General features: G+C 43.3%; 1 long non-coding RNA gene across 1 annotated transcript; it reads right to left on the bottom strand.

Moving 5' to 3' along the window:
- Nucleotides 1-1455: 1455 nt before the first annotated feature.
- LOC148686146 (uncharacterized) lies at nucleotides 1456-24838 on the bottom strand. Its single transcript, XR_015948828.1, has 2 exons — nucleotides 24188-24838; nucleotides 1456-2907 (listed from the first exon to the last, which is right to left on the bottom strand). It is a non-coding gene; the product is annotated as an uncharacterized LOC148686146 (long non-coding RNA).
- Between the last annotated feature and the right edge of the window lie 3066 nt (nucleotides 24839-27904).

Genomic DNA, 27904 nt, shown 5'->3' with positions numbered 1-27904 from the left:
TACTGCTTGTGTTTTATTTTCAGCTAAAGAAATGGGAAAGAACCGCAAAAGGTCAAACTGGCACCAATACTATGTATGAGTCAAGTTTCTGAGGGCCATTTCCAATGGCATTTCGTTGGACACAGTGAGAAGAGGGTGGCAAACCAGATGGGCCTTGGGCTTGATCCAGCAGGGCTGAGCTTTAGCTAGGCCCCAAAGTAGACCGCCGCAAAGAACCACAGCACACCAGAAAACATTTTATTTTAATAATAATAATAATAATAATAATAATAATAATAATAATACAGTGGTACCTCTACTTACGAATTTAATGCGTTCCAAACGCACATTTGTAAGTAGAAAAAATTTGTAAGTTGAATCCCATAGGAATGCATTGGGAGAAAAAAATTGTAAGTAGAAAAAATCCTATCTAAACCGCATCCAAGATGGCAGACGGAGCTCCATTCGTAAGTAGAAACATTCGTAAGTAGAGTTATTCGTAAGTAGAGGTACCACTGTAATAATAAATTTTACTTATACCCTGCCCTCCCCGGCCAAGACCGGGCTCAGTGCGGCTAACACCAAATATAAATACAGTAAAAACATTTTTTTAAAAAAACACCAAAAACCAAACAAACAGTTGATTAAAATATAAGTTAGAATACAGTTTAAAATGCAGCTTAAAATGCAGCCTCTTTTCAAAGCCATAAGAGGAGAAAACGTCAAATATTCACTGGGGCCAACTATCCATGCTACATGGGCCAGCAAAAAGAGCCAAGGGGAAATTTATATACAAAATCCCATGTACAGTGGTACCTCGGTTTGTGACCACAATCCGTTCCGCGGAGGCGGTCACTCGCCGAAGCGGTCGCTCCCCGAGGAAGTCGTAAGCCGAGGTTTGACTGTAATGGGTTCCATCAAAAAATAAATAAATGAGAGGGGGGTTTAGACTGAGTCCAGCCCAAAGGCCAGGCGGATCAGCTCCATCTTGCAGGCCCTGCGGAAAGATGTCAAATCGCGCAGGGCCCTGGTCTCTTGTGACAGAGCGTTCCACCAAGTCGGGGCCAGTGCTGAAAAGGCCCTGGCCCTAGTTGAGACCAATCTAACCTCCTTGAGGCTTGGGACATCCAAAGTGTTGTTATTTATGGACCTTAAGGTCCTCTGCAGGGCATACCAGGAGAGGCAGTCCCGTAGGTACGAGGGTCCTATGCTGCCTAGGGCATTAAAGGTCAAAACCAGCACCTTAAACCTGACCCTGTACTCCAGCAGGAGCCAGTGCAGCTTGTATAGCACTGGGTCACTGTGATTCCTGTCCTTGGCATTTTGGACAGGATATTGTGATTTTTATATGCTTAATATATGCCTATTTTCAGGAACTGGTTAATTAAAAGCAATACTGTAGCCTTATTGGCTTAATAATGGTTCCTTAAGTTGCGCCCAGGCAGGGACAGAGACAGTCAGTAACGACACCGAGGGTTGAATTCAGAGAAAGAGTTTAATCTCTATACAGAGAGACTCTTGGTGATCCATATTTCACAACAAGAGTAAAGAAAGACGATTTTGCAAAGATTCTTATACACTTCTTGGGCTCCTTCCCCCCTACTCAGGAATCCACTCTATAAGTGTGTGCATGCAAGAGGGTCATAGGTTACAAATACATATACGGATCTTCCTGTGTCCTGTCCTTCTCATGAACACATGCTGACTCAACAAAGCCTTCAGCCTTCAGTAAGCCTAGTTTGTGCATCAAGCTAGCAACTTCCAGCATCAGGCTGGAAATGCATCATCTGCTGATAAGCCCCTCCCTCTATGCCTCTCGTTCTGTCTTCCAGACAAGGACAGCTATTCGGCCTTGATAGCAAGCTGTCTCACTGCTCCTTTTGCTTACATTACACTTTGACACACAGAGAGGCAAGGAGAAAAGCATTTTAAGGAGAAAAGCATCCACGGAATATGGGGGCTAAGCCACACAGTCAGAATTATACAATGCAGGCAATGCAAACTGTAGGATCAGATTTAGCTCAGTAATACAATTAGCAATTCTCTCCCTACAATACCTTTTCAGCTTCGAGTTTCATGCCTTGGATGAGAGGTTTCACCAGCCAGAGTTACTGTATCCAGTTAAATTGTGTAGACCCAGTTTAGGCATATCCATTCATTTTAATGGCTCTACGCTTAGTATTATTAACACAGGATACAACCTAGTGTTAGGGTTGCCATAGGTCCAGAATTTCCCTGACATATCTGCAATATTGCAGAAGCAAGCAGTGCCCAGGTAGAAATAAAATTAATAAATATATGTCTGGGGAAATTTAGGCGACAACCTTTCTTTCTGTATTTTCACTGTTTGAAATACGGCAACTCTACCCAGTGTTCTCCCTTCACCATAACTTTGTAGATCATCAGGTCCACAACAATATCCTTTATGGTGAGCTGGTATAAACTGCCCCCCCCCGGACAATAATCCATGGGGAAATTAATTAGGAGACTTCATCCAAAGGTAGAGCCATCCTTTTATTCTCTCTTTTCTGTTTTGCATTGAGTAGTAGGGCCTGAAGGGGGCTTTCAAACCTTCTCACAATCATGAACCCTGGCAATGTAGAGTTTACTGATGTTCTAAGTTCAACCACAGTTAAAGCCACTATTGATCAATCACCTCATAGGAACTTCCACTGGAATATAACGATTAGTCCAAACCAAACTGTGGGAGGTGACGTGCATCACAAAGTAATAACCATCAGATCCGTCACATCTGGGGGTAATAATTTCAGAATATGAATTTTGTAGAAGTGGGGGGAGACCCAGCTGCCTCAGATTTGTCACTGCACTAGAATCCTCCCAAGTTCGAATCACCAGAACGTCACTGATTATTCATCGTAATAATGCAGTTACATATTCAAATAGCCAGCTTGGATTTGGGATGTGAACCTAGGAGAAAGAGAGAGAATGAAAAGAATCTCAGTGTTGCTGAAAATTAGTAACAGTTCTCTTAATGTTGAAAAAAATTCAGATGTAACCCATATGTATACCTTTGATGTCTGTTTTACTGACTCAGCTAGGCATCGTTTCAAACATGGAATGACAAAGCTTTTTGCTGTTTTCTTAATGAAATCTTCTCTTCGGTGGTTTTTGTCCCTTAATAAAAAGGCACGGTTTTACGTTCTATTCCTGCTCTACAACAGCTGTCACGAAGAGAAATGTTTTCAGCGGTATCACAGTTAAGCAAAATATGAAATGCAACTTTTTGATCTAGGTCACCTTCCTGAATTTAATCACGATGTCCAGAAATGCCAAAAAGGAGTCAGTGGGCAGCTTTTCCATTAATTCAGAAGGATTCATATTGACAATGAACCTTATCAGGCAGTTCCCATTGATCTAACCTCATTTCAATATGGTTTATATGAACAGTTGATGAAGCTGACTCATACTGAGTCAGATCATTGGTCTACCTAGACTAGTAGTGTCTCCTCCAATTGACTGCTGCTCTTCTTGGCTTCATTCCGGAGTTCCATTCAGAATTATCTTCCTTTCAGAGAATGGCTTAGAGCATCTAGCTTCCTGCACACTAAAGACTAGGAATGCCAAACAGTGATTTCCTGTTCAAGGAGCTCAGCAAGTGGCAGCCACTTTAGGTAAAATGCACACAATGCTTGAACTGGGATAGATGTGATGCTCAAAGTGGCAAGCCATTGGTCTGCAGGGAATGACCAAATGGGTCAGTCACTACCACACTGTTTGTTTCCAGTGCTGCCACAACATATTAAAAGCCTGTAGCTTGTGGAAAGGTGGGGGGGGTGGTAAAAAGGTAAAGGGACCCCTGACCGTTAGGTCCAGTCACGAATGACTCTGGGGTTGCGGCGCTCATCTCGCTTTACAGGTCGAGGGAGCCGGCGTACAGCTTCGGGTCATGTGGCTAGCATGACTAAGCCGCTTCTGGCGAACCAGAGCAGCGCACGGAAACACAATTTAACTTCCCGCCAGAGCATGGTTTCAAACTGCTAGGTTGGCAGGAGCTGGGACCAAGCCACGGGAGCTCACCCCTGTCACAGGGATTCGAACCGCCGACCTTCTGATCAGCAAGCCCTAGGCTCAGTGGTTTAACCCACAGCGCCACCTGGGTCCCTTTTATATGCTTAATATATGCCTATTTTCAGGAACTGGTTAAATAAAAGCAATACCTTTTCAGCTTTTTCAAGTTTCAAGCCCTGGATGAGAGGCTTCACCAGCCAGAGTTACTGTATCCAGTTAAATTGTGTAGACCCAGTTTAGGCATATCCATTCATTTTAATAGCTCTATGCTTAGTATGATTAACACAGGATACAACCTGGTGTTAGGGTTGCCATAGGTCCAGAATTTCTCGGATATATCCAGAATATTGCAGTAGGAAGCAGTGCCCGAGTGGAAATAAAATAAATAAACATATGTCTGGGAAAATTTGGGTGACAACCTTTGTTTCTGTATTTTCACTGTTTGAAATACGGCAACCCTACCCAGTGTTCTCCCTTCACCATAACTTTGTAGATCATCAGGTCCACAACAATATCATTTAGGGTGAGCTGGTTTAAACTCCCCACCCCCGGACAATAATCCATGGGGAAATTAATTAGGGGACTTCATCCAAAGGTAGAGCCATCATTTTATTCTCTCTTTTCTGTCTTGCATTGAGTGGTAGGGCCTGAAGGGGGCTTAAAAACCTTCTCACAATCATGAACCCTGGCAATGTAGAGTTTATAAGGCATCATTTCCTCATAAGGCATCATTTCCAGGTCTTTGACCATTTTGGTTGCCCTTTTCTGGACATGTTCCAGCTTGTCAGTATCCTTCTTGAACTGTGGTGCCCAGAACTGGACACAGTACTCCAGGTGAGGTCTGACCAGAGCAGAATACAGTGGTACTATTACTTCCCTAGATCTAGATGCTATACTCCTATTGATGCAGCCCAGAATTGCATTGGCTTTTTTAGCTGCTGCATCACACTGCTGACTCATGTCAAGAGAGTGCTGTTAAGCAAATACTCTGTAATGTTAAGCAAATACTCTCTGTTAAGCAGAGAGTGCTGTTAAGCAAATACTCTGTAATGACTGACTATACTGAGGTGCTAATCAGAATTCAAAAAGCAAGACCACATAGAAGACTGTCAGTAGGAGATACCATCTAGTAGTTTAAGAAAGTCTCATTTTCTAAGCATATAGCAGCCTTGCCAGTTTTTGCGCCTGCCATCTGACTATACATAATCTATTAGGATCACGTGCAGGCAGTCCGGCCAGTTGGCAATATTTGCTTAAATGAGAAAGTCTGCATATTACCAGGACTATCATCTGAAACAGGAACTTGGCAACCACATATTCCAGGCAAGTCCAAAACAAAACAAAAATCATCCTCGTGATCTGATCAGCTTTGAGAATTAATCCTAGGTTTATCTGGTCCTGAACTTTAATCTTTCCATATTTTACAAATACAAGCAGTTTGAAATAAATCTGCTTTTCCCTCTCATCTCTCTTTTTTAAAATCCACTTGAGATACCTATCCGAGGTTATCTACATCCAGAATACGCATTAAAGACTTAATTTTGTACAGTTTACAGTACTAAAAATCAGGTTATTGCTTCATCTTTATTGAGACAAACCAAAATTGAAAACAGAAAGAAATACTGCCGGAAAAAATGTGCTGATGCCAGTAAAGTAAAAGCAGTGACTTAAGAGAAAGAGAAGAGCACGCCGTACGACTCTTATGTTTCTTATTTAAAATGAAGTCTGGAGATTCAGTTCATAGAAAACTTCAGTTAGACTGGCAATCAATCACTGGATATATGTGTTCTTAAAAAGAAGAAAGTAACTCGGATCATGTGTTCTTTCTTCTTTGTGAATTAAACGCTACAAAAGCCAGCAGTATATGTCACTTCGTGACAGTATGAGTGAAAGAATAATAAGGGGATATCTATGATGTTCCAACACAGAATGCTGTTGTTCAGGAGTCTAGCCACTCCATCCCACTCCCACTTTCTGTTCCACCCACCTGGCCACTCTGCACACTCAGTTATAACACTGGGGTGTTTGGAGTTTACTTTCCCCCCTCCTTAATTGTTCTCTAGATGGCTTTGGTTTTCAGTAAATCATAGCATCCCCCAAAGTCTGGCAGTAACTTTCTCCTGTGCATGATTTGACCTTTAAGATGCCCAGGTGCCCTCTTTCATATCAGGCAGATCGGCACTTCCAGCCCTGTCCATGCCAGCTTCCCCCTTACCTATACATCCAGTAAAAATGCCAATAAACTGGATCCTCGGGGAACGGGGTTCGCATAGGGCCACAGGGCCTCATAGAGAGCCTTTGGGGAACTGCATGTCAGTGGTAGCTGTGCCAAGAAGCAAAACTGGATGGCACCATGGGCAGAAATGGGCATCGCAATGGATTCATGTGCAGAGTTGGCCACTTTCCAGCCATGCAATAGCCAGAGGTTTCTATATCTCCATACACCCATCTCTTCGTCCTCCACGCAGGCAAGTGAGAGGCAATACCACAGATCAAGGACACATTTGAGCCAGGCGAAACGGCTTGAGAAGGATTCAGAGGACAGCTGGTGAAGTATCCCACCTCGGCCACAGGGGGCAGCAATTTCTATACAGTGTTACCTTGGTTTATGAACACAATTGGTTCCGGAAGTCTGTTCATAAACTGAAGCGTTCATAAACTGAAGCGAACTTTCCCATTGAAAGTAATGGAAAGTAGATTAATCTGTTCCAGACGGTCCGCGGGGTACTTAAACTGAAGCGTTCATAAACTGAAGCGAACTTTCCCATTGAAAGTTCCCACAGGCGCAGCTGCGCAGCGGACCGGCGGATCGGCCGGCCAGTGGGCGGGCGCAGCTCGCGGCGCCTTTCTGGCGGGCCGGCGCAATGGTGCCCTGCGCCACCGGGGGTCTACCTAGAGCCGGGCCTGGATACGGTGGCATTATTCCACATGCACAGCTTGCAGCCCGGTTGCACGGTGAAGCTGTTAAAAATCAGAGCTGCATTCCACTCCATAATATCATGTAAGCTGTACAATAGGGTTAGTGATGCCATGGTTATTTTAGAGCACCTCAACTGGGGAGAGTGCTCCTCTCTTGTTCCTTGTTATTTCCAGATGCCTTTATGAAATGGCAGCCAGGGAGTCGGGTGGGGGAGAGAGAGAGAGAGAGAGGGTCTGTTCACATACGAGGCAGAAAGCAAGCAGCTTAGCGCACTACAAAAGTTCAGATAACTTTCATTTGATGCGTAGCCCCTTTTACAGAAGCTCTGAGCTGGATGACTCAGGAAAAGACAGCTTCCCATGTATAGAAACTTCAGCTATTTATCTACCCCTCTCAGACCTCTCCAACATGGATGGAATAATGGATTATTAATCAATGCAAAAAAGCAAATGATCAGACTTGCATACACGGCATCTACATGTATTTAAGCTGTATATGCACAGTTTCAGATCAACAGATACAAGTCAAGAGCAGTGGCATCACTGAATTCCCCCTCCAGGAGCTGATTCTCAGTTAATGTACGAATTTTCTCACAGTTTTGCCACACAGTCTCCAAAGGCCGTATCCCTTGTGCCGCTGGAGTGTGCAGCCTCTTTTGTGCCATACATCCTTGTTATTTAGTGAAGGCTCCAGCTGCCCCTCTCTGCATAAAAAGCGTTTATTTTGAAACCAGTCCGCTACAAAGATCTGTCTTGTTGGCAGCAATTTGCCAAGGAATTTTGTACTACTGGCTTCGAGATGTTGCAAACTGAGGATCAAAGGGGAAAATGAAACTTCACTAACTAGGCTTCTCTCCCTCTCTCAAAAGATTATTGGAGAGTGATGGCCTTATTGATGGTTTCATTGATCAACTGGAGAAATTTAGATAAATCTGGCATTTGAGGAACCACAGCTGCTGTTCTTTTTGGTACAGTTCATCAGCCAGATAAAAAACTTTGCACTGATTTACCTTTCGCTTCTGTCATGAATCTAAACGGTGTGAATTAAATTTCTGTTATCAGCTATCTTTTAGATTCTACCACTTTATTTTCCTTTGGAATTCAAAAAATTTACATTTCAGAATCGTGCACCCCCATCGTTCTTCAGCTTCACTGGGTGTTGCTTTTCCAACAGACAATTGCCAACAGAACATTATAGGAATTGTTTCTTGTGAAACCACAGCTAGTTTGTTTGTTTTTTAATTTGATTATATATCCGATCTTGCTGATGATATTCAGGGCTCCCTTCAGACTTCCTTTTATGTCATATTTCTAGACAGAGGTTCATACTTTAAAGCATTGAGTCCGAGAGCCTCCCCCCCCCCCGAAAATCCGCCCTTTTACCACTGAATTGGAGCAAATGGAAATCCACAGAAATCTGAATTGTTCTTTGTTTTGATTCAGCATTAAAGATTGAGTTTTTGCAGGGAAAGCTCAGACCTGTGCCTGTAAAAACAGGGGGGGGGAGAGAAGCTGAGTTTGAATAAACCTTAAGATGAGCAAGAGCCTGACTCAGTATCCTAGTGTGAATTAAATAAATCTCCAGCTGTTTAAAAGGAAAGAAAAAGAGGGCAGATTGGGGATCAAAAAGGGAAAGCTGAAAGGGGTTAGGCAATTCTGCATGGCTCATCCATGACCAAAGGTTTTAAGACCAATTAATGACAAATGGTGCTGTCTGATTTAAATCAAGCAATTAATTCATCCCCCACCTCCTTCAGATTAAAGACTCACAATTATCTGGACAAGGAGAAAGATACCACACCCTTTCCAAGACCTGTTTCCTTTTAGCCTTCTAAGTGCCTTAATATGATACAGGTCTCTGTGCAGTTTCGCATCATTCATAGAGAACTGGGCTACCCTCCTAATTGTGCAATTAGCGTATGTTTTCTTTTCTTCCTATCATGATGGTTTAAATGCCTGCCATGATTACATATCATTGTGCTGCCCACCAGATGACAATTCATCTCTTAGCACAAAGTTCACCCTAAAAACATCACCATGGTTCATTTTCTTAATCTTTCATCATTAATACAGACAGAGTTTTTATTTTGTTCTGGGGCCAAATAATGAGGTGTATCAGGGTAATTTGGGGTGCTTTGGGTGGAATTGCAAGGTCAAAAGACTGCCCCAAGTTAGATCAGGGCCCCCCCAAAAGTATTGTGCAACTCTGTTGCATTGTTTTCCTCTACCCTATCTCCACAAAATATATTATTAGGGACCCAAACTGGTGAAAGATTAATTTGGTCATCAATTCACTTACATTTTGTACTGTTTGTTGCTGCTTACCCCTCCTTCACCCTAAAATCCCATGGCAGGTTACAACAATTAAAACACAAATTAAGCACAATTAAAACACATGACAACAATGCCTTGATCTTACACTAGCTGTGTTACTCATTTTATTGCTTTTTTAACCTTTGCTTTATTGCTTGGTTCCCCCACACACAGCCAAACCCTTGTTGTACTTTTATCCTTGATTCTGCTTTTAATTTACGGTGTTTATATATATATATGTTGTATTTTCAGTATTTGTAATCGCAAATATCATTTGTTTGTAGACCTTTAAGCCTGTCTGAATTTTTGCAAAGGCCTTTGACCATAAGCAATAAAAGTTTGATTTGAGTGCCTGCTTTCAAACAAAAACAAAAACGCAGGAGATCACAATCACAGAACTGCCTAGTTTGGTTATTTGCAACAAAGCTGCAGTGAGGCAGTCCCTTTGCCTTGATTTGAAGGATTCTGCAAACGTGTATTGTTTTGAAAATGCAGGGAGGCATTTTAAAAGTCCAACTACCCCTGAAAATCCATCCCCTCTGCATATCCTGCAATGCTGAAGTGGGAGAGTAAGTGGTTGGAATAGTTGGAAAGTGAGAGGCAGGGGAAACTAAATCTGCTGTGTCTTCATGAAGCTGATCAGACTTTAAAGGTACAGCACCATCCCTATCGCCCATTAACCTACCGCCTGATGCTTAGGGCTATACATGGTTCACAAAGTCCTTAAAGCAATGGTCCTTGATCCACAAGCTCCCCATAACATTCTCAAGGTGCCCAGGCCACAGTCTCTCTCTTTCTCCCTGCCTCTTCAAAGCACACCGGAGTATGAAATGTGAAAACAAACTTGTGCAGCTGCTCTCTGAGCTTTTCCTTCCTCGCCGCAGCTGCAGCCACAAGAGTTTTCGGAGCTTTTGTTTCTCTAAAAGCACATCAAAGGCTGCTATATCTGAACTTTGGTTAATGCAAAGCTACTCCAGTCTCCTTACCCATTTCTATTTGTATGCGTTACATAGTGAACCTGCGGGAGGCCAGTCTTCTCATTCAGTTCACAGCCTTGGTTCTCCAGATGTTGTTGGACTACAACTCTCTTCATCCCTCGCCACAGTTCCTACTAGCAAGGGATGGTGGGAGTTGTAGTCCAACAAAATCTGGAGACCCAAGGCTGTTGCAGAATGTTCCGCTAACATACTGAATATGGCATGGATTCTATAGTTTCTTATTTAAGTCATGTGAATTAAATCATTTGATACATGGACTAGGATCCAAAGAAGGGACATGACCAGCGAAGACAGGAGTGCCTTTGCGCTGCGGCAATTACTGCTACTAGTCCTCCCAGCATCCAAGACCACTAGAGAGAGCAGAGCATTTAGGACTGCTGTGTTCCTCACCTCCATCTACTCCTACTTAGACCCAAGCCATGACCATTCTTCTTATTTACGCTGAAGGACAATATGGAAATTAAAGTAGCTAATGAACTTCCCAGTGCAGAATGTAGCCTCATGCATTATAATGTTGTAGTGTGGCACCGCTGCACTCCCAACAGAGGAGCCACAGTTGTTTACCAGGAGGGAGAGAGGGCAGGGCTGCGCAGGCACATCAATATAGAGCATGAATGAATGTGTGCTGCAGTGATTCTGATTTCTCTGCTCCTCTCCTCTCATCCTCACTCCCTTGCCTCTGATCCATGTTTGCCATTTTGTTTGGAGCTAGTTGGTACCCTTTGCAGGAGCCGCACAAGCTAGTTTCTTCTAAAAGGGAGCCTTTTTCTATTTTTAACTAAGCAACTACTGTATAAGGCATCTAAGCAACTACAGAAAACTCTTAAGGACTGGTTTTCAGCTGTCCTTCCTGGATTTGGAGAGGGAAGTTCTGTTTGCACTTTCCATGGAACTTCTAAGCCAACATGCAGCCATTTACGAACCTGTGACATTGATTAACACAACAAGCTTGAGTTTAACCTCTTTCTGGTGTTCTCAGCTTCCCCAGGACAGGTAACTGTTGCATTCCACTCCTCACTTTTCTTCTTACGTATCTTTCAGATCTTACCCACCTACAACCCATGGGAGACCCCAAACCCCAATAATTGGCTGGTGAGCTTTCCCCTTTGTCATTCATTTACTCTCCTTTTGGTTCTGTGGGATTAAAACACCTGCCCCAGAGTCTCTCTCTCTATATACCTCTCTGTTAGAAACTGCTAAAGTGTATGGTCCAGGCAAATGTGGGGTGGGTAGCCTGTGTATTTGTAACCCCTAATCGTTTTAATTCCTTTATATGTGAGTACTGCTGCTTCAAGCTCCAAGGCTATTTGATTCTCTGCTAGCTATTTTGTGCAAAGAAATATTGTCATCATATCAAACAGCGTGGGTACTGTATTGCTAATTCATTAAAGCAAGAAAAGATAAGACAGGAATTAGTTAGTCAAGGCTAATTCCCCCAAATCAAACAAGGGAACTCTAGTGTTTCTAAATATCAAAAACACCTCTAGTGTTCCATTGCCTCCAGGAAAGATCCCCAAATTTGAAGTTCCATGAAGAGCTGGGTTAGATATAGATTCTCTTGGTTTAAGCATCTGGTAATTGCTCAGGTGGGGGAAAAAAGGAGTGGACAAGGTAGAGTTTTCTATTTACATTGCAAATCTGATTGAAGGTGATTGTGCCAAGAGTTTGCTGCTTGTTGTATGTGTTTACCACTCATCACCCCTTGTAAACAGGTTGCAGGGTTTGTATTGCTTCAGAAACCAGCAAGGCATGTTGAAGCAGAGGCAACAGTAATGAAATGCAGTCCATGATGAGAGGTGATGCCTCCTTCACATCACTTCAAGTTCCAGGTCCAGCAGAAATCCTATGCATACTTAACTTGGAAGTAAGACCCACTGGTTAAAAAAGAAAGGTAAAGGATCCTAGACAGTTAAGTCCAGTTGTGGAGGACTCTGGGGTTGCAGCGCTCATCTCGCTTTACTGGCCGAGGGAGCCAGCATACAGCTTCCAGGTCATGTGACCAGCATGACTAAGCCACTTCTGGCAAACCAGAGCAGTGCATGGAAACACTGTTTACTTTCCCGCTGGAGCGGTACCTATTTATCTACTTGCACTTTGATGTGCTTTCGAACTGCTAGGTTGGCAAAAGCTGGGACCGAGCAACGGGAGCTCACCCCTTCGCGGGGATTCGAACCGCCGACCCAGGCTCAGTGGTTTAGACCACAGCACCACCCCCACTGGTTACTTTTGGGTAAACATGCTGTTAAAAACTATTTTATGTTCTCAGCTTTTGAGAGAAGAATTAGACTCAGGAAACGCAGTGCAGTAACTGCCTGGCTTGCATTGGCCCTGTCTGCAAGGAAAGTGTTAAAGCAAACTTGAAAATGAGGCTGATATTTTATTAACCTTTTGCAAAGAGAATTGTTAGTTATGGGCAAGAGGCATTAGGAGGGAAGGAAAAGGCCAGTTGGCCTAATAAGACTTGCCCCTTGGGGGCAACCTTGATCTCTGTCTCCATCCAGGAATAAATTATGAAGAGGCTCTTCCTGAGCTCATTTATAAAATCTCATTTAAGGACCTGTCTTGGCAATTTCTCTCCTATATAAGCAATTCTAGGAATTCAGAGGCACCAGTCCACGGCCCAGGCTGAGAGATTCATGGGTACACATATTTCAATATATGTACTGCATTCTGCTAGTGCTTAGCATTGTCTGATATGCATGGTGTCAGCAGATGGGGAGGTGTGCTGGAGCACAAAGATTTTTTTTAAAGACAGATTTTGTGTGTGCATGTGTTAGAGAGATATGATCAACTGTGCATGTGCATGAAAGAAACAGAACTTGGAAGATCACTCCTTTGTGTGAGGGAGCGTGCATCTGCAAATGAAAAATATTAAAACTGGTCCATGAAATTTTGCATGGCCAATCAATTTCCTTTTTCCTTTTCTTTTTCTAGTAATACCTGATTGCAATGTGCAATTCTCCCAAGCCATTACCTGACCTGACAGCAGCAACAGAGGGGGAACCATTTAAATTTTGCACATGGCCCAGGAGCAACAGCAGGTGGTGGCCCAGGCATGGGATCAATTCCAATGGGCTCAGTTGCATGACTGAGACCTTGGCAACTCCCAGAGGGTGCTGAGCACTGAGGTCAAACTTGAATATTGTTGATGTTTAGTCGTTTAGTTATGTCCGACTCTTCGTGACCCCATGGACCAGAGCACACCAGGCATTCCTGTCTTCCACTGCCTCCTGCAGTTTGGTCAAACTCATGTTCGTAGCTTCGAGAACACTGTCCAACCATCTCATCCTCTGTCGCCCCCTTCTCCTTGTGCCCTCCATCTTTCCCAACATCAGGGTCTTTTCCAGGGAGTCTTCTCTTCTCATGAGGTGGCCAAAGTATTGGAGCCTCAGCTTCAGGATCTGTCCTTCCAGTGAGCAATCAGGGCTGATTTCCTTCAGAATGGATAGGTTTGATCTTCTTGCAGTCCACGGGACTCTCAAGAGTCTCCTCCAGCACCATAATTCAAAAGCATCAATTCTTCGGCGATCAGCCTTCTTTATGGTTCACCTCTCACTTCCATACGTCACTATTGGGGAAACCATAGCTTTCACTATACGGACCTTTGTCAGCAAGGTGATATCTCTGCTTTTTAAGATGCTGTCTAGGTTTGTCATCGCTTTTCTCCCAAGAAGCAGACGTCTTTTAATTTCCTGACTGCTGTCACCATCTGCAGTGATCATGGAAACCAAGAAAGTAAAATCTCTCACTGCTCCATTTCTCCTCCTTATATTTGCCAGGAGGTGATGGGACCAGTGGCCATGATTCTGTTTTTTTTAATGTTTAGCTTCAGACCATATTTTGCGCTGTCCTCATTCACCCTCATTAAAAGGTTATTTAATTCCTCCTCACTTTCTGCCATCAAGGTTGTGTGATCAGCATATCTGAGGTTTTTGATATTTCTACCATCTTAATTCCAGTTTGGGATTCATCCAGTCCAGCCTTTTGCATGATGATTTCTGCATATAAGTGAAATAAATATACCAACAAGCAGTTCCTCATTTTCTAGCAGTAGAAATGCCACAATGTTCAGCTTTATCTGCCATGGGCTGTGATTGAAGTTAGATTTTATTTTATTTTTCAAAATTGTTTACCAGCCAGTTTGGAATCAGAATTTCCAGAGAGCTTGAATGCCATCCCTCCCCTTCCCAGTGCAATAGTAGACTTTTCAGACTAAACGTAGCTATAACTTTTCAGTAGAAGAGAAGTTGGGTTCATTAAATAGACCAGTGTCTTTGTACTTCTGCTGAAAGCTGTGCGTTTTCAAACAGGTGGCGTGAAAATTCTACACCACAGACATTAGCCAATAGGTGCCCATGACGTAATTTCTATAGCTCGCGTCTGTGACAGCCATCACAACGGATGCACTAACTGGGGGGAAGAATCTAGGTTTCATCATGACAAAATATTGTTCTTTGAGTGCTGAGAAAAAGCAGGATCTCCGCCACAGGAATGCAACCTCGAGGGAAGTTGTCTGGGCTGCTAACAATAAATGGAAACGATGGGGATCCAAAGAACCACACAACTAGTTCTCCGTGCCCAAAGGAGCCTTGGACCCCCAAGAATGCAGGCATGGCAAGCCTCTTCTGAAACCGGGGAAGGTATGGAAAGCCGCTTCTGAGGCTGCATGGGAGTTTGCCTTCAAAGGGGAAAGTTTTTAAACAGACTCCCATTGGGCCTGCCCAAACCATTGGGTGCCCCTAAAGTAGCTCTTTGGACGGCAGCCAATGACTCTGCACGGATCAATTTACAAATGGAAAGTCTGGAAGAGGCCTGAAACACAGATGTTGCAACCTTAAGATTTGTATCTGATTACCGAAAAAAAGGAAAGCACGGGGAATGCATGGCAAGTTTCCCGCACGCTCCCCATTGCAAGACTTGAGCGCTGATTCGAACTCCTTCCTTTCAGCTTCTCACATGCCTTCTCATGACCCCAGCCAAGCCAGCCAGCCAGCCACATGCGTCAGGTGTGCTATCCCAGCAGGCTGTTGTGACGCTGCTTCCGCCTCACCTGCTTTGCTGGGGGCTTCTGCTCAGGTTCAGGGCTCACGTACCAGCCTGCAAGCTTGTCTCCACCTTGGGGGAAGATCTCTGCAAAGTCTTTGCAACTCCCTGCCACAGAGTGCCAGTCAGGAAGGAAATGTACTGCCCAACTAGTGATTAGCAGAGGTTTTTGAAAAAAAACGAGTGAGCTCTTTGAGAGAAATCCCTACTGCCCCTACACCCCTCAAATTCCTTTCACTCAAGCTAAATGCATATCCCCTATAAATGAAAAGGTCATTTTGCTTACATAATTTTGGAGACACCCTTACAGGTGGTCTACATTAAGAAGGGCGGCTCACCTCCAGCTAGCTGCCAGCACCAGCAATGGTCTTATACTGCCCTCTGCAGTTCCAAATTCTTCCTGTTCCTCATTCTTAAAACTGAGAGCCGGTGCAGAGCCTTGCCAGCAGATCTGTCACAACCTGTGACATACTAAAGATGCCAGAGTGTCACATTTCAGGTACATAAGCTCATAATTGTAAGGCTCAGCTACACAGCAGGGGGGGGGGACGGGACTAGGAGGGGATCACTCTGCCTGAATTCTCCATCAGAGGAGCTAGGATTAATTACTCGTTACTGATTGTGTTGGGCAGGGAGGGGGGAAAGAGGCATTTAAAAAAAAATCCACACCTTCTGGTCTAGAAGCCAATTTACAGGAGCAACACTAGGACACATGGCAGAGTCCTATAAGTGTCTGATGAATCTGTCAATTTTAGTTTCTCTCGGGTCCTCATTTTCCCCCTCTACATCAGTTTGCAAAATTCAGGGGCAGGGGAGACTTCCCCAAAACAATATGGTCTGCTTCTTAAGGTGTCTGTAGCATGGTTTTCAAGCTACAGTAACTGGACGCAGAAATTAAGCAGATGAAACTTTTGTACTGCACAGTTCTGTATCAAGAAAAAGCTTATCATTTAAATTTCTGTGCAGGGGAAATTTCTGTTAAAAGCCTAGGAGCAGAACCCATACAAAAGTAGCAAACCTTTTGCATACGTACAAAAGCCCCTCTGTGAGATTACATATTTTAGGGCCACATCTTGGTAAATCGGCTCCTCCCTGTAAGGAAGGGGACGTGTTGCGGTGGGATCCGGGCAACCAGGACTGAGTTGGGACTGTAGGAGCAGCCACAGTACCCATTGGTGAGCCACCGGGAGGGAACGTAATTGGCTACAGGCTTGTCAATCAGACGATCCGGATGGCCCACTATTTAAGCGCAGCGCGAGTCGGGAGCGTCCTTCTTCTCCAGCTCTACACATCGAAACACCCATCCTCCTCTCCCTAATTTTAGGTCTTTGCTTGACTTTGCTGTGCCGTCGTGTGTCATCTGCCGTTGTTGCAGGGGCACGGCAGGAATTTTCCCCACTGTGCCATTTGGGTTTTGCCTGCCACATAGCAAATCGTCACAACTTGTAAGGTTGCGGATAGGCTCTGGTTCATGCTGATAGGGGTGGAATGAGACCTTCTCACCCTATCAAAACAGGTATTCCTCTAAAGGAATCCATTTGACCAATTGTTGGCATTCCCCAGTGGGTGCCCTATCCAGTGTCTGGGCACATGCGGGGGAATCAGGGCCCGGCTGGCCTTGCCAGACGGGTTCCCCGTCCCAGGTGTGAACCTGTATGCTGACTCGTGGGTGCCCTGAGTCAGCGCTACCTAGGTAGCTTTGGGAACCAGAGCCTATGCAACCACTCACTTGATTTGTAATCAATAAAGTTGTGGCCTAAATTCTGCCAAAAACCAAACCAACAAGATGAGTCATGTCTGAATTTATTTCTAGGCCTAGGTTCTAGGGTCTCCACACGCAAACTCTAACACTAATTCAGTCCATGTGAAAGATGGACTAGATTTCTAAGGCCAAATTATGGCGGCCTTCCCCAACAGCGGGCTGGGGAGGAGGAAATGGGACAGGACCTCTTGGGAACATCAAGGGAACTCTGTTAGCACTGAGTTTATAGAAACACATTTACATATGAGTAAGCAAGGGTGTTTGGTTCTCCTCATGGATTCCTTTCTAATATTTTTAGAACTAAATTCAGAGAATGCTCTGAAAGTACATGAAGTCACCAACTGGCTGAAGCTAAGCAGGTCTTGGTCTGGTCAGCAACTGGGTGAGCAACCTCCTGGGAACAACATCTACACTTAGGTTTCAGGATATAAATCTAAGAAATGAATGAATGGACGAACGAATGCAGTCTATGGACATCACGCGTAGAATCGACACTTGCCATGTTTCTCTTACTTTCAGCAAAATTGCATTTCAGATCATCGCCTCCTTCACACAAAAGAGGTGCCCCTTAGGAATGTGCAGCACTTTTGGATAAATCATGAGCTGAAGCAGAAATGCCTCCCATAACTTGGTGACTCAGACCCCAAAAAACATGCTGTAGGCAAGTGTCTATCCAGAGGAGAACCAGGGTGAGGGGGGAGAAGAAGAAGCTTTGCAAAAGTGTAGTGTATAGCTCTAGCTTAAGGAGAATGTCAAGGTGTCTCCTTTGTGACTGGCAAAGTTTGTTAAGAGAGTGCATTCTACTTTGGGGGAGGACTGTTGATGGATATTATTAAGCATGATCTCATGTGCTTCTTGCACTTTTGCAAGTTCTGTTTTATGAAGCAACAACATTAGGCAGTGTTTTGGTAGACTGTGGTAGCAGTCAATTATGGTCCAACTTGCTTCTTTAGTTTGTCCAGTTTTGATCCGGTGGGCAGCTCCTCCTCCTCCTGCCGTAGAAAGAGGCTGAGTGCAAGAAAGGAGGAGCTGCCAGCCATTGAAGCCATGCCATGCTTGGCCTCCTCCTGACAATGCAACATTGTACGCATGGCATCACACGTGCGATGCCGGGGGCCCTAAATCTTTGGCGCAGGTTGGCATCCCTGAACCAATGAATGATATGCTCAGAAGGCCTGGTAACTCCCCTGAAAAAGGCAGCAGCATTTCCTCTGCTCATCACTCTCAAACCCTCCAAGTGTCCCTGTTTCCCAGCGACGTCCCTGATTTAGAGAAGCCATCCCAGTTTCTGATTTGATCCCAGAATGTCCTGCTTTTCCTTAGGATGTCCCCCTTTTCATTGCAGAAATGCTGGAGGGTATGGAGTTATCCAACTCCCGAGCCTTCTAAAGGCAATCCTGTATAGGGAAGGTTTTTTTAAAAAAAGTTCAATGTTTTATTATGTTTTTCTATATGTTGGAAGCTGCCCAGAGTGGCTGGGGCAACCCAGTAAAATGTGTGGTGTTTAAATAGTAAAATTATCATTATGGAATGGGATGTCCCTATTTTCATTGGAGAAATGTTGGACGGTATGCCCTCTTAGAATGAAGGCAGAGATTGTGTGGCCCCACATAAGTGGCAGCAGGGGCTTGTATGGGATTCCAGCTGTGCCACCTGCCTGCATTGCAGGAACCAGCTGAGCAGGGGGAAATGTGTTGGGGCAGTGCTTCACCAGCGATACCAGAATGCACCTGCAAAGACAGCCCCAGTCTTACCTTCCAAGTCCCGGACTGCAGAATCCGGGACCGGCAGCCGTGTGACACCGGAAGTTACGTCGACGTAACGTGCGGTGTCGCTTTGCCCTTCTATGGGCACCAAAAATGGCCGCCGGCGGCTTCAAAAGTCGCTTGTACGCATGTCAGGAAGTGCATCGACGCAACTTCCGGTGTCGCTCCACCCATCTATGGGCACCAAAAATGGCCGACACCGGAAGTCACGTCTATGCACTTCCGGACATGCGTAGATGCGACTTTTGAAGCCGTGGGTGCCATTTTTGGTGCCCATAGAAGGGCAAATTGGAAAGAAAAAAATGGCCGCCGGAAGGAGAAAATAACGGAGAAAAACGGGAGACGAAGTGATACGGGGGATCACCGGGAAAAGGTAAGTAAAAACGGGGGGTTCCCGGGGAAAACGGGGTACTTGGCAGCTATGGCCCCAGTCCATCACTTGGGGAAGAGGCAGAGCCTGAGAAGTCAGGCAGGAAAGGCCATAGGGGCGCAGGGCAGGGCAAGGTGTGATCTCTCTCTCTTGCTCTCAAGTTTCACCCCATCCTACCTACCAGGGAAGTTTGAGGACTCACAGCTCAGTCAGTACTCTTGGAGCAAGGATAAGAGGAGTCTCAAAGTACACGTTTGCAAGGGAGTTCTGGAGCCCTCCCCCCGCAAGTAGAATCTGGCATCGTACAATGTATGCCTATGGCAGAAGCACATCACTGCCATTAAGACCCCACCACAAACTGACACCACACACACAATCCCAGCCCAGCTTGGCTTCCCCTTGCACAGAACAGTCACGAGGAGTCCTCTGTGCCGACCGACCGGAATTTCTATTGCATCCTCACAGGCCTGGGTGATGAGAGATGCGCTCATCCACCTTTCAAGCAGAATTTTATTGTTCTTGGAAACCTATTTTAGCTTGTGAATAGGGTACAGTTAACCTTTTTGTTTCCAAGAGATGGGATTAGCACCCTTGGCAATGGTTCTGGGTCTGAGGAGAGATGTCCTGGCTGAAGGAATGCTGAAAGACAACCAATCTCTCATCCTCTACTTCTGTTAGGTGGACGAGGTGATGTGGGACGGGAGAAATACTGAGAGGTTCGGGCTTTAAAAAGCTACCTAGTTCTGAACCATCTGCCACAATGAAGCCACAGGCCTCAACCACTTACCCAAAAGTAGTCCCAATCAGACTCAGGGGGCTGCTCAGGTGGAAGTGGTTTGAGAATGCTAATGAACGTGCATAATCACATTATCCCAATAGTCTTAAGAAACCACATGTTATTGAATGCATTTAATGGGCTGGTTTGAAACACATTATTTACAGTAATGAATTCTATTTTTAAAAAAATAATTTTATTGAGTTTTTCATAAAGAAAAAAAGAAAAAAGAGAAAAAGAAAAATTTAAAAAAGAGATACAAAAATACAAAAAAACAAAAATGACAATATTATCACACCTTATCTCTTCAAACTTCTTCACTTCCCCCTTCTTACAGTCCTTGTTAATAATTAACTCTTACCATTTCCAGATCTTAGCTAAACATCATAGAATTACGTCCTATCTCCCAATTCATGACCTTGTTCTTAAATAATTCTTATTCATTTTATATAGAAAAGTGGAAGAAGAATAGAAAGAAAAAACCAAAATAATAATAATAATAATAATAATAATAATAATAATAATAATAATAATAAAGACATAATCATATTATCCAATTTCTAATCTAAACATTTCGGACTTCCTCATTTCTCCTTGATTTCCTTATTAATAACTAATTGTTGCAGTTTCCAAATCTAGAATTACATTATTTCTCCTGATTTAAAACTTCTTTTTAATCATTTACCCTTCATACTTCTCTTTACCTTTATTACCCAATATTCTCTACCCAAAAATATTCATAATTAATTTTCAAAATCTTCCCCCCCCCTTTTTATTCCCACCCTCGAAACTAAATCTACCCCCTTTCCTTGGAATCGATGTCTCCAGAGATTTCAGCCAGCTCCTTAATACTTTCCGAGTTCAGACCATGTTATATCCACCTATAAAAATCACCCCAATTCCTCCTCACCCCACTCCTGCTCTGTCCCAGTCTAAACCTTGCTCAGCCCTCCCCCCCTGCTGTATTCCCAACATGTTATCTTCAATCTCATTCTCTTTCTGCCCCCCACCTGCTTCCTTCTGCCCCTCTCTCACTGGGGTAACAACCTTTTTGTTTTTCCCTTTTTGGGGGGACTTTTGAATCGAATCCCTTCCCTGTTCCACCCCTCCCACCGGTGAAACAGTAATTTCTTCTTCTTCCTCTTCTGTCTCAAAATTCAGTTCTGTTGGTTCAGCAGTCTTCTCTCCCGTAGTTATTGCATTTCCTTCGGGATTGCAGTTCTCCTCTGTCATTTCCAGAATTTTCCCTAAAATCAAATCACAGCATGCATCTTCTTCTAGTCCTTCCCCTAGTCCTTCTCCCTCTTCTTCCTCCCTGTATTCATACGGATCATCTATTTCAAAATTCAGTTCTATTAGTTCATCAGTCCTCTCATCCATGCTTGTTGCGACACCTTTAGGATTGCGGATCTCCTCTGTCATTTCCAGAATTGTTATCAAAATCAAGTCCCACTGTGTACCATTCTTCTCACAGTCCAGAACCTTCTCTTCCTTCCTGTTGGTGCTCTCCGCCTCCATAATTGTGGCAGAGCAGGAAGTGGTATTGTTGTTGTCCTTGTTTTATATTTTCCAAATATAAAAAGAATGAAGTCCCGTCTGAACTGGATCCAACCTCTATTTCTTTACTTTTTCTCTTATTATTCAGTCTCAAATTCAACACTGAGTAGCCTTGAGATTTATTTTTAAAGCTTCCTCTTTCACTTGTCTGCAGCTCTCAGTCTCAGACTCATACAGACAATCACATTCCTTTCTATTGTGACTCCATAAAGACGGCTAGCCGGTCCTTCCTTTGACCCGACTCCAAGTTCACGGGGGGGTTTCCCCTTGTCAAATCACAGTCTTTTGCAGAGATTTATGCACACTTTATCTTTTTCCCTTACTCTGCATCAGGAAAAAAGTTTTTTAAAAGAAAATTTCTGAGCTTTCCACAGCTTTACTGCATCGTTCATTACTCAAGTGGGGGGGGGGGGCTGACTTCCCTTTTAAGCCTCCTCCCAGCGCCAATTACCCAGTCCAATTCACAAATTTTTGACTTACTTAATCCAAATCTCTTCTTTTTAAAGAAAAGAATACGCCGCTTGCAGGCTGTAGGCTCGGTTCCAAAAGTCTGTACTTAACCTGAAGCGTACTTAACCTGAAGCGACCTTTCCCATTGAAAGTAATGGAAAGTAGATTAATCCGTTCCAGACAGGTCTGCGGAGTACTTAAACTGAAAATACTCAAACCGAGGCGTACTTAAACCGAGGCATGACTGTAAATCTAAATCAGTGTTGGAAATGTAAAGAGAAAGAATGTTCTTTTTAATCATATGTGGTGATCTTGCAGTAAGGTTAATGCTTACTGGGAAATGATATACAATGAAATGAAAAAGATATTTAAAATAACATTGGTTTTTTTTAAAAAAAAAACCAGAAGCCTTTATCTTCGGAATTATAGGGACAGAACTACTTAAATTGTATAGAAACTTATTCATGCATGCGACTGCAGCGGCAAGAATGTTACTTGCCTAAAAATGGAAAGAAGCAGAAGTCTCAGCAAAGGCAGAATCGATACAAAAACTAATGGAATATGCAGAAATAGAGAAACTTGCCGGAAGAATAAGAAATCAAGATAAAAAACTTTTTATAAAAGAATGGAAATGGTTTATTGAATATTTACAGATAAATTGTAAACAGATAAAAAACACTGGCAGAATTATTGCTGCAGTTACATAAGAGTATATATTTAAAGAAGATAAATAAATAAGTTAGGTGAATTTGGATATGTAGAAGATATTAAAAGTAAATTTAAGGAACCGCAGAAAGAGGGGGAAGTCAAGTTTTAAAATGTCAAAATGATTGTAAAATCAGTTACAGGTAGGTAGCCGTGTTGGTCTGAGTCGAAGCAAAATAAAAAAATTCCTTCAGTAGCACCTTAAAGACCAACTAAGTTTTTATTTTGGTATGAGCTTTCGTGTGCATGCACACTTCTTCAGATACACTGGAAACAGAAGTGTCAGACCCTTATATATATATATATATATACAGAGGGTGGTGGGGGTGGGTGGGAATGGGTGATGGGCTGATGGGAGTGGTAAACCTGTGGATGGCTGTTAACGACTGCTGATGGCTGCAATTAGTCCGGGGGGGGGGGGGGGCAAGGGCTGAGGCGCTAAAGAAAGCTTGATCATGCATAATGAGATAAGAATCCGATGTCTCTATTCATCCCAGGTGGCTCCATGGTTTTATGCTTGGTAATGAGTTCCAATTCAGAAACTTCTCTTTCCAGTCTGTTCCTGAAATTTCTCTGTAATAAAACAGCTGCTTTGAGATCTTGTATAGAATGTCCTGGGAGATTGAAGTGTTCTCCTACTGGTTTCTCTGTCTTATGGTTCCTGATGTCAGATTTATATATTTATATATAGATTTATATATTTTCACTGTAAAATCAGTGAAATTTATATATCTGAAAAGTATAAATAATTTTTAAAAAAACAAATAAACAGAATGGTGTAGCAATGTTACTACCCCCACCACCACCACTTTCTATTCCGGCCCTGTACTCAGGGTGGGTGTAGAAATGGCCCCTCCACTCTACAATTCCCCACCAGTCCTTCCCCACCCTTGGAACATCCCATCTGGAGGGGAGGGACTTTTGCTGGCAGCCGCAGACAGGGATTTCACCAGCAACCTCCCCTCCCCCACACACAGATTCAGCAGGCAGAAATGGCAGGTCAGTGTGATGCCAGCTTAGACCCAAGAGACAGACCTTTTTGGGAACTGCCCATTATCTCTGAGCATTGGCAATTGCTGGCTGGGGCTGATGGGCATTGGAGTCTGAAAACATCTGGAGGATATTGGTGAGCAATGATGAGCCCACTCAAATAGAAGCCCACTACATGAACCTAACAACTCTAATCTATTAGAGGTTTTTTAAAAAGTAAACCACCCCTGGGCAGTTAAGTCCAGTCAAAGGTGACTATGGGGTTGTGGCGCTCATCTGGCTTTCGGGCCGAGGGAGCCAGTGTTTGTCCACAGACAGCTTTCCGGGTCATGTGGCCAGCATGACTAAACCGCTTCTGGTGCAACGGGGCACCATGACAGAAACCAGAGTGCACGGAAATGCCGTTTACCTTCCCGCCACAGCAGTACCTATTTATCTACTAGCACTGGCGTGCTTTCGAACTGCTAGGTTGGCAGGAGCTGGGACAGAGCAACGGGAGCTCACCCCGTCACGGGGATTCGAACCACTGACCTTCTGATCGGCAAGCCCAAGAGGCTCAGTGCTTTAGATCACAGAGCCACCCGCGTCCCAACCTGTCAGAATCCAGAGTTCTACTTGTTGTTGTTGTTGTTTAGTCGTTTAGTCGTGTCCGACTCTTCGTGACCCCATGGACCATAGCACGCCAGGCACTCCTGTCTTCCACTGCCTCCCGCAGTTTGGTCAAACTCATGTTCGTAGCTTCAAGAACACCGTCCAACCATCTCGTCCTCTGTCGTCCCCTTCTCCTAGTGCCCTCCATCTTTCCCAACATCAGGGTCTTTTCCAAGAGAGTCTTCTCTTCTCATGAGGTGGCCAAAGTATTGGAGCCTCAGCTTCACGACCTGTCCTTCCAGTGAGCACTCAGGGCTGATTTCCTTAAGAATGGATAGGTTTGATCTTCTTGCAGTCCATGGGACTCTCAAGAGTCTCCTCCAGCACCATAATTCAAAAGCATCAATTCTTCGGCGATCAGCCTTCTTTATGGTCCAGAGTTCTACTACCCAGGTTTTATTGAGTGCTCAAGCTCTCTCTCTCTCTCTTTTTCTCAGCACAAGCTAGTGGGACAGCCATGGCGCCTTCCTTTACAAATGCCAGACCTCTATTTGTAGAACTGTCAGAGCACAGTCCTCTATTTGAAAGCACCCTCTGGTTAAAGGGCTGGTAGTAAAGCAAATTATTTGCATAAGCACGTTATTTGCATAAGCACATTATTTGCTTAGGCAACGGTTATTGACACAACCACACATCCAGACTTTCAAGCAAAATTTCCACTATAGTGACAAGAAGTTTAAATGGCCAATTGTTTTACTTTTAGCAGCACTATCCAAAATGTGGGAGTTTAAATTTATAACACAACAGAAAAGGGGTAAGTGATAAAAGGACAGGGCCAGAAGGAATAAATCACTGTGAGAGAATATATATATATATATCTCACTCTCAGGCACGAGTGTTTCCAACATATTAATTTATGGAGGGCCTCCCATTGTTTTAGTGTAAACAGGAGTCAAAATCCGTTGACAGTTGGAAGAGGCCAGCGAAAATATTTTCAAAGAAAGCTCTTTAGGAAATAGCTGTTCCATTCACTGAAACAGTTCCTGTATCACAACCGCAGCGCTGTTCAAATATAAACAAATATTTTCACTGCCATGCCACAAAGGGACTTCAGCAGAAAGCTGGCTAGATATGAAAACAAACTTTGGCATCTAAAGGGCTTTTGATACACATGACTTGCTCTTATGACAAGAGGCTGTGCAGAGGAGCGCAAGAAGCTTATTTAATATGGTACAAAAGACTTTTGTTTACCATTTCTCTGGACATCTTGGGAATTGCAAGCAGCAACACGGCTGGTGTCCTCGCTTTATGGCTTCGCAACGTGAAGGGATTTAGAAAAGACTTATGGGTTCAGCCACAAAGCAAATGGACTATCCCAAACAGTAGCCCTCTGAGAGCAATATGGAAAAGTAATGGAAAAATCTATACAAGGAGGTTGTGGGGGGTTTTTTTTTTTAAGTTGGCATATTCCCCACTTCCCAAAACTATCAAGGCAGTCGTTTTGTCCTTCTCAGTTTCACTTCTTTATTAACCCCTCAACGTTATCCAAAATTATATTCCTGCTTTGTCCTACTCCTTTCTTTTCTGCCAGAGAAATGTAAGTTTTAGACGTCAAGGACTAAATTGCAGTGTTTTCAGTCCCTACAAATTCATAATGAGCCTTACACTATTAGAAGTGGGATCAGGGACGGTACGTAGTTTATATTTTAAGAATAAATAATTTTACCAACTTCTGAGGGGTCATGATAAGATAGGATTTGGCAACCAGGTCCAACTTTCCCCAACCCTTGTGCTAATATCTGCATAGCCAACAAAAATCCAACAATTACATTTCCCTAGCCTGCAGATACGGTGATGAGGAAAGCATCATCTCCTGAAATTCTGCTCCTTATGTCTGTGTTAAAGGCACAGGAGCGCTGCCCAGGAAAAAAAGCTGGCAACATTTCTCCCACAGGAACAGGGATAAGTATGATCGGGTCGGATGGCAATGCTTTTATATTCCCAAGTCTAGTATGCTACAACGGCGGCAAGAGTATTATTAGCCAAGAACTGGAAGACCCAAGAATTACCAACAGTGGATAATTGGCAAATGAAAATGATGGAGTACATGGAACTGGCTGAGATGACCGGGAGAATACACGGCCGGGGAGAAGAAGCGACAGAAGAAGAGTGGAAAGATTTTAAAGTTTATTTGAAAAAATATGGTAAAATTGTATATTGAGATTAGATTTAGAAGTTTATAGAAACTGCGGGTTTGAGAATTATGTTAAGTAAATTGATGTATGAGAGATTTGAAATTGCAAGGAGTTTGAAACAATGAATTGGAAATTGCTAAAGATAAATGAGAAATGAACCGCAGATAGAGGGAACTCGAGGAAGTCCCCTCTTACAATGTTAAAGGAAAAGGATTATGGTACTTTGATTTTTTTTTGTGTTTTTTATTGTTATTTTTGTAATGTTATTTTTTCTTGTTATTTTTGTTTGTATTTGTTGTGTTTAAAGTGTTGTGTTTTTCTGTAAAACCAATAAAAATTATTTTTTAAAAAAATATTCCCAAGTCTACCCCATTTACATATAAAGTGTGGGGCTTATGGGATCGATCGGATTTCATAACAAAAGTTTGCATAGGTGAGAGGAGCTGAATCTTTCCTGCCTTGCCTTCCCATGTCTCATTGCAACAGCAGCATCACCACAATACATATATAATGGCAAAAAGATAAGTCCCCAAATGCATTTTGGGGGTTAAAGGTGGTGTCCAAGTCTGAGAACACTGAAGACTACTGATCAAAGAAATTGCTCAATATACGAAGAAAGTTAAGTGGCACACAAATGAAGATCTTTGAGGCTCTCGCAGGCAATCCAGCAAGAGACACCGTCCAGTTTCCCTTCTGTCGCTCCTCGAGAGGATTTTAAGTTCCACTTTATTAGCGTGCTTTTGCTGAGCTGAAGGACTCGCCATATTTAGTCACAGAATATTAGTCATGGAAATAACTGAGTGACGGACTATTTCTTTTCCTGACAGATAAAGTCATATTATACAGAAATGTGAGGGGGCCAGGGAAGGCCGGGAGAAGGCGAGAGGAAGTTCAATAAATAAAAGAAAGGAACGGACCTTTTACATTCTGAAATCTAAGCATGCAGATTCTGCATTCTGGGAAGAAAATTTACTTAAGGAAAACAAAATAACAAAAGGATGAAAAAAAACAGACCTGCAGTCAATTCCTCCGCTCCACCAACCCAGTTCATACAAACGTCTTAATAATTCTGCAGTTATACCCTGATCTCAAATCTCTCACCTCTCACCTCTGGCTTGGCCTTTGCATATCCAAATTCTGAAAGGCTAATTGCTGGTCAAACCAAAAAGCACAACTGTATATTCATGTGCTACTAGGAATGGGAAATTCTGTCAAATTTGGCTTTTCTCAGTTTTAATTTTTCCAATCTTACATTCAGTTTTCCACATTTCCCCATCAGCTTGCTTTTTTAAAAAAGTGCTCATGAGAATCTGCCAGCATTTTAGTGCCAACTTCTCATATACACATTTTATATGCACATTGGGCGAATGTGCACACTTTTGCAATGCACTTTCCCCCAATATAATGCATTTCTATATGCTATTTTCATAAATGTGTGCATTTTGATGCACAGTTTACTCTG

This window comes from Zootoca vivipara, chromosome 3 (genome assembly GCF_965207765.1).
Source record: "Zootoca vivipara chromosome 3, rZooViv2.hap1.1, whole genome shotgun sequence".
NCBI lineage: Eukaryota > Metazoa > Chordata > Lepidosauria > Squamata > Lacertidae > Zootoca > Zootoca vivipara.
This window is presented reverse-complemented; position numbering and strand designations above follow the sequence as displayed.